The following is a 7,500-nucleotide window of genomic DNA, read 5'->3' as shown; positions in this document are numbered from 1 at the left end:
ATTATTTTACGATATTTATGATACACCTAACACACGAGCCAGTGAGGTGCTGAAGTGATTATGCAATATTTCACTTGGTTTTACACGACTGTAGGACACATATGGAAATGGTAGACAGACATTCATCTTACGCAAATACTGATACGGACAAAAGCTTCCTCAGTCTTACAGTTGGTCCTCCCGAGCAGCAAAGGTGACCACTGCTGAGTCTGGTCTGTATTTAGATAGGTTATAGTTATGAAATGACAAACGATGGCAGCATATAAGCTTCATGGAACATCCAGAGCAATAAACTCCATCTATAAAAGAAAAAAAAAAGAAAGAAAAAAAAAAAAATATATATATGTATATATATCAAGATATGCGAACTTCATACACCCTGTATACTTACTACTAAGTAGTGAATAAAGTCTCCCCTTTATTCCAGTTTGCAACAACATTCATAATAGTTATCACCCATAATATCATAATATTCGGAGCACGAGTAACATTTCAGATTAATGCGAATATTACAAACATCGTCATCTAGCTATAACTAACAAAACATATTGTAAACAATTATAAACAAATGAACACGGTGCCAAAATTCACAGTGGGATCAGCAATCGTTTATACATCACAAATTTCCGAAATACATACGACTCTATGAAAAGTCAAAACAGACAAAGACCTTGAGCACATGGATTCTGGAAGGTGATAAATAATGCAAGTGAAGACACTAAGAGATTCGAGTCCCGTAGAAATCATCAATTTCTGACAGATCAGAGCGACGAAAACACTCGAGGAATGCAGTGAGTGAACGAAGTCATTCGTGACCTTGCAGGCCTCCTGTAACATCTTAAAAATCAAGTAATGTCTCCGAAATCAGGTAACGTCTTCAAAACCAGGTAACGTCTTCAAAATCAAGTAAGTCTTCAAAATAAAGTAATGTCTTCAAAATAAAGTAATGTCTTAAAAATTAAGTAACGTCATCAAAATCAAGTAACGTCTTCAATGTCAAGTAACGTCTTCAAAATCAAGCAACGTCTTCAAAATCAAGTAACGTCTTCAAAATCAAGTAAGTCTTCAAAATAAAATAATGCTTTAAAAATCAAGTAATGTCTTCAAAATCAAGTAACGTCTTCAAAATCAAGTAACGTCTTTAATGTCAAGTAACGTCTTCAAATTCAAGTAACGTCTTAAAAATCAGGAAACGTCTTCATAATCAAGTAACGTCTCCAAAGTCAAGTAACGTCCTAAAAATCAAGTAACGTCTACAAAATCAACTTAATTTACACTGAAAAGACTAGTGTGGATAAATTACAGAATATACTAATATCTAAGAATGCCTATTTCTTTAATAAGCTCAGCTGATTCGAATGCCTAAAAATACAAAAATATAAAATAAATAAATAAAACTAATCTTAGGCTTTGTAGAAGCGTATCCAAAAGGTGTGAAGAAATCGAGAAGTTGGAAAGACGTCACTTATTATTACAATTGTGTGCCTATCTGGTAAAAAGTAACCAACACACACACACACACTATGTATATATCGATGTAAATGTTATTTCGATGGGAGTTATATATATATATATATATATATATATATATATATATATATATATATATATATATATATATATATATATATATATATATATATATATATATATATATATATATATATATATATATATATATATATATATATATCTATATATATCCTACATTTTTGGAAATACACACACACACACACACACACACACACACACACACACACACACATATATATATATATATATATATATATATATATATATATATATATATATATATATATATATATATATATATATATATATACATGCATACGGAAATACATACATATACACACATACCTACTTATATATACATTATATATATATGTATATATATACTGAAATATATACATATACACACACTACACACATATATATATATATATATATATATATATATATATATATATATATGTATATATATATATATATATATATATATATATATATATATATATATATATATATATATATATATATATATATATGTACACATATATATGCATATATGTAGATATATATATTAGTTGATATTTTCTGTGAAACATTTCTTGATGAGCTCAATGACATTGTCATCCAAAACTACTACTTATTAAACTACTGTATTTTTTTATGGATTTTCTTTTCTTCACCTGACAAGCTTCTTAGGAATACGGATATTGACGATAAGAATTTACAGTCGACAATTTTATCTTCTGAGAGCGGATAGACATAGGTGCAAACATTTACATGCAAACTCTATGTGAGTATATTAAATTTATACTATTTACAGCATAAAAAATAGTTTTGTGGATGACTAATGCGTTAATTTCTCATCGATTCCAAACGCCACTTTGATATTCCCGTTTACCAAAACGGTAAAAGGATATGGAAGTGTAAAAGAGTAGGGGACAGACAGGAGCCACCAGGCATATGCAAGGAAGCTGGTGTAGCGGACGGCAAGCCCAAATGACTATTGAATTACCTTCCCCATGCTTGGAGTCATGTAATTGAGTTTTCAAAATAATCTTGCATAATAAACAAAATCCCGCCAAGATTAGCACCGACATAACAGAGAATTAAAATTCCGCTAACTTTTTGTACATCCAGTTTTCACACATGCGTACAACCGCCAGTTATTCAGTCAGTCAAAGAGACATGCGTAACGCCAGTAAAGTAGTTCAGTCAAACAATTCTGGAGAGGGATTCCGGTGATAAAACATGATATAAACTGTAATAGCTAGCATTTTCCTACCTGGCGTAGCATTTTCTCCACGTAATAATGACATAAATGGTAGACTCAGCCATTCTTTCATAGCAACCAGCATAATTATTTACCACGATACAAACTCACACGCAAATATAATCTCAAACAGTATAGGAAGATAAAAAAAAAATGTGGCTTTTGGAATTAAAACGAAGGATACTTTTCAGCACGGAAAAGTCCATACATCCATCATATCGGAAAATTTCATACATTACACATCAAAGATTTTTCTATCTATATCTCATTCTTATGAAACCATTCCGGCATTAGGGAAAAGTGAAGATAATACTGAATATGTTTTCTCACAGCTATTCTTGCATTGAATAAAAGAGTCGTTGACATGATGCTATGCAATGGAACACGCAAATGATGAATAGTAATGATTCGGTATTCAATCATTTAATTTAAAGAATCGTGAAGCCAACATGAAAAACGCTGAAGAAAGGTACATGCTGTGTGGAATGAGTTCACGTATTCTGTTTTGTGTGTGTGTGTGTGTATATGTATATATATATATATATATATATATATATATATATATATATATATATATATATATATATATATATATGTGTGTGTGTGTGTGTGTGTGTGTGTGTGCGTGTGACTTTTGTTACACAGCTGATGGTTCAAACGGCAAAATTATATAACGTTGGTGAATCATTAAAATTAAAGCCAAGTAACATATGCACACGAATCCCAATTGACACCGTTGGGACAGTGTATTTTGCCAGATAGAGACCTTACCCAAAAAAAACTGAAAGGGTAATTTATATATATATATATATATATATATATATATATATATATATATATATATATATATATATATATATATATATATATATACGCATGATAGCTAGATGTGCTACTGATGAGATTTTGCGTACAGACGTGACGGCATTGCTTCTGTGTTTCATAAGTTAATGCGGCAGTAACTGCTGGCTTGTTTTTTCCTCATTGAAACAAGACCATTTTTATATATAAATATCTATATATATATATATATATATATATATATATATATATATATATATATATATATATATATATATATATATATATATATATATATATATATATATATATATATATATATATATATATATTACGTGTGTGCACTTGTATCTATAATGTTATTTGTTAGTTCGTGTCCCAGTATCTAGACAGCATTTGCCAACCCTACAGGAATCTTTAGCTGTTATAATTCAATGTGCAGAACCCTTTTCTTATTTTCCCTCACTGCCGTTCTACGGTTCTTGCTTCGAAGTTAGACTTTCTAGCCGTGGCCTCAAATTTCATAATTTAATCATTCAGACGGCGGTCTGGGATAATCAGTTGCCTGCTGCCACTTTTTCTAGGCACGTTAGTCTCTACCCTCCGTAGTTGACAAACAATGGGTGAAAATCACTGAGGCATTATGCTTTTGGTTTAAAAAATTTCTCACCCCCTACCACTAGATCTTCGAAGCTCTTCTAATCTCTTGTAAGATTCCTCATTCTCATGATTTACTCTACCCATGGTATGGTCATACTTCCGCTGGGACCAGATTTAGATCTTCGAAGCTCTTCTAATCTTTTGTAAGATTCCTCATTCTCATGATTTACTCTACCCATGGTATGGTCATACTTCCGCTGGGACCAGATTTAGATCTTCGAAGCTCTTCTAATCTTTTGTAAGATTCCTCATTCTCATGATTTACTCTACCCATGGTATGGTCATACTTCCGCTGGGACCAGATTTAGGATCATGAAACTTATTAGGCTCGCCTTCCCCTGGACATGCCGCCCACATCCACTAATATGTGGTTTGCAATTCCAGGAAATTTGGCTTACAAAGCTAATTCTGTACTTTCAAGACCACAGCCACTGTCTCGAGGGAAGTTGGTTAAGGTCTACTGAACGAAAGTTGATCTGAGAAACGGTTATTATATCTCTGACCTGTGGCGCTGCTTCGTTTTCTTATTATGCACTGGAAAAGTCTCTCTAATGTTAAAAGAGTAATGGAAAGATTTTACTGTTCTCTTCCCATTGAAAACTGCATGAATATGTTGGGAGGCTTAATGGGACGGATAGACAAGTGGAAAGTTCTGAATCCCAGGTCTCGTCTGCTGCCATGCAATTCATGTATTAGTGTTTAATAATAGGTAAGAACGGTGAACATCAAGAAAAATTAAAAATTATAAAGTTTATATGACCCAACAGCTTTAGGTGAGCGTGGCGCACTCACACACACACACACACACACACACACACACACACACAAACCGGTCATGATAAAAACGGAAAAACCATTGTGAAAAATATATTACTTGGCATCAGTATGCAACTGAACATCAACAGATAAAAGCATCTTACACCATTATCATTAAGTAATACTGACCTTGCTTCGTGAAGAGAATTAGATCTCTTATTTATTGTTCTTAATGGTGCTGCATCTGAGGCATAAAAACACTATTTGTCTCACTTCAAGTTTAAAAACCTTTATATCAAAATCCTTCCTCTCGTGATGTAGAGAAAATTATAAAAACTTGATAACACACACACATATATATACGTATTTATATATATAATATATATAATATACATATACATGTGTGTGTGTGTGTGTGTGTGTGTGTGTGTGTGTATACATATATATATATATATATATATATATATATATATATATATATATATATATATATATATATATATATATATATACAGTGTATGTATAAGTGTTGCTCTCCTTGTTTTATGATTCCATTTCCGAAAACTATAGCTAGTTTTGATATAGATATAAATTTTACAAGTTTCGTATCAGTATCTAATATGCAAAAGAAAACATCTAATTAATGTACTGGTAACTGAGTACTTTTGAAACCAGATAAATGCCTTTATTAAAATTACTTAGCACAAATTCTAATGCTAATGAAATAAAAATTACTCTATCAATCTGCTTCATGACATTAGCGTCTTAAATGTAAGGTTCTGTTTTGGACTTTTTATATATCGTAAGGAAAAAATACTCTTAAAAAACCTAAAACCACACCTTCAAAATAATGGACTTTTGATAACTGCTATGTCTTTTCAAAATACATTTCCTTCACCATATAAGAAATATCAGAGTGCAGTCACAGATAAAATGACAAGTCCGAAACCAGCAGGGTGTGATCTTGAAGGGCCTATTTGACTTTCCTTTTCAAACTGCCTACAACTCATCCGTGATCCTGTTCTACCCGTCCCCCAGATTTGCAAGGACAACGTAACCGAATGCAGGTAAGGTTTAAGGTACATTTTCAAGGCCAGGAATCAACTTACTACCTGCCCTTAAGCCTACGATCGTCCTAAGTTTACATATTTCAATTTTTTTATACTTCCTGATGTTTATGGTTTAGTTTTTTACTCTTGGTTTACTTGTAACAATAATTTATTTTCGGCCATTACCTTCCAAAAATTAAACAAAAATATCTTTTATTTTTAATGAGTCTGAATTCTCTTAATTTCAAATTTCTTTTTATTACTTATGAACTTTTTCTATCCTTCCCAGTGCTTGTGGTTTAGTTTTTTACTATTGGTTTACTTGTAACAGTAATTTACTTTCTGCCATTACTTTCCAAGAAATAAACAACAATATAATTTGTTTTTAATCTGTCTGATTTCTTTCAATTTCAAATTTCTTTTTATTATTTATGAACTTTTTTCTATGCTTCCTAATGTTTTTGGAACTACTGGTTTACTTGTAACAATAATTTATTTTCCACCATTACATTCCAAGAATTAAACAAATTTTTTATTTATTTTTAATGAGTTTGAATTCTCCTAATTTCAAATTTCTTTTTATTACTTACGAACTTTTTTCTATGCTTCCTAATGTTTAAGGAACCACTGGTTTACCTGTAACAATAATTTATTTTCCACCATTACCTTCCAAGAATTAAACAAAAATATCGTTGGTTTTCAACCTGTCTGATTCCTCTCAATTTCAAATTTCCTTTTATTACTTACGAACTGCAGTCGTGTACTTTGTTTTATCATTATTTCTGTAGTTTTCTTCATCACATTTACTTGTTCATTTATCAGCACTTATTGGACTAACCAAGGTATTTTCAGTTTATCATTTCATTATTCAACTGATTAAATGATAGCTTGAATATCTTTGTAACTGCTGAAGAAACGAAGCCAAGTCCATCATGTACTGACTTTAAGATGCCTAATTCCCTCAAAGTGAGATTAATGCACATAACTGATCTTCAAATTGCATTCGAAGTATTACCTGTATCATTTATTCTTTATATATAGAAAATTATTCTCGCATTAATAAAAGATACTAAAAAGACTGGATATGCTTGTTGAGATGGAATATCTTAACATAATTGTTCTGTCTAAAGCTGGAATATTATATAAGGGATTTGATGATCATCTCTAAAGGTATAAAAGTTATATAAATCTCTATTTCTGTTAAGACTTGACTCTAATGATATTTACACATCTCGCCAATTCAAACTTGATCAATGCAAGAAATGAGAGCAGAACATTTTCCCTTTTATAAAAGACTTCTAAAATTGGTGGTTCAACCATTCAAGATGAACGGAAAGAAAATTAAAGCAATCAATCCTCACACAGTTGTTAAGAATACTTTGTTGAATCTGCTCACCATAAGAAAGGGTATGAGAATCTAAAATTGGTGGTTCA

The sequence above is a fragment of the Macrobrachium rosenbergii genome, chromosome 46 (genome assembly GCF_040412425.1).
Source record: "Macrobrachium rosenbergii isolate ZJJX-2024 chromosome 46, ASM4041242v1, whole genome shotgun sequence".
NCBI classification, from domain to species: domain Eukaryota; kingdom Metazoa; phylum Arthropoda; class Malacostraca; order Decapoda; family Palaemonidae; genus Macrobrachium; species Macrobrachium rosenbergii.
Note: the sequence above shows the minus strand (reverse complement) of the source record.